Source organism: Molossus molossus, unplaced genomic scaffold, assembly GCF_014108415.1.
Source record: "Molossus molossus isolate mMolMol1 unplaced genomic scaffold, mMolMol1.p scaffold_m16_p_8, whole genome shotgun sequence".
In the NCBI taxonomy this organism is placed as follows: domain Eukaryota; kingdom Metazoa; phylum Chordata; class Mammalia; order Chiroptera; family Molossidae; genus Molossus; species Molossus molossus.
In genome coordinates, this window is record NW_023425402.1 from 19,757,074 (window position 1) to 19,757,692 (window position 619).

Genomic DNA, 619 nt, shown 5'->3' on the forward strand with positions numbered 1-619 from the left:
TAAAATGATCATCAGTGGGAATTATTTTAGTCCTCAAAGTCTGAGTTACAAGAGAGCAGTTAGGGATTTAAGGCAAAATTGATTTCCCTAGAGGTCGACTTTGTGGACCCTCTACCGTTAGACTGGGACCCTGTGTCCGCATGAGGAGAGAATGGCTGTGACAATACAATTGCTTTGACAACACATTTTCTAGTAAAAGCTGTGGCACAGCAAAGGACCCCAACAATCACCCACCCCTGTGAACCCCAGAATCCCAGCCCTACATTAAGAAATAACAATGATGATGCAATGGAATTAAATAACACCCTAATAAATAAACTTTTAAACATTTTGCTTAATATCTCAGACTTAACACTGTTTGGCATCACAATAATAAAAAGAGCATTCCAGGGAGACTCTTCCTGGTAATATTCCTTAAGTAGTATCCTATAGTCTAGATTCCTTTTGACCATTGGAATTTCCCCCAGTACATCTAAATCCTGGCTGAAGGAAAAAGAGGAAAAGTGTACAAAATACAAAAATATAATAAAGAGGGAAGTGTGTTTGCAATCAGACATCAACAGCAGTGAAGAGGCAAAGAAGTGATTAATTGTGTCCATGAGTGATGCTGTATCCATCT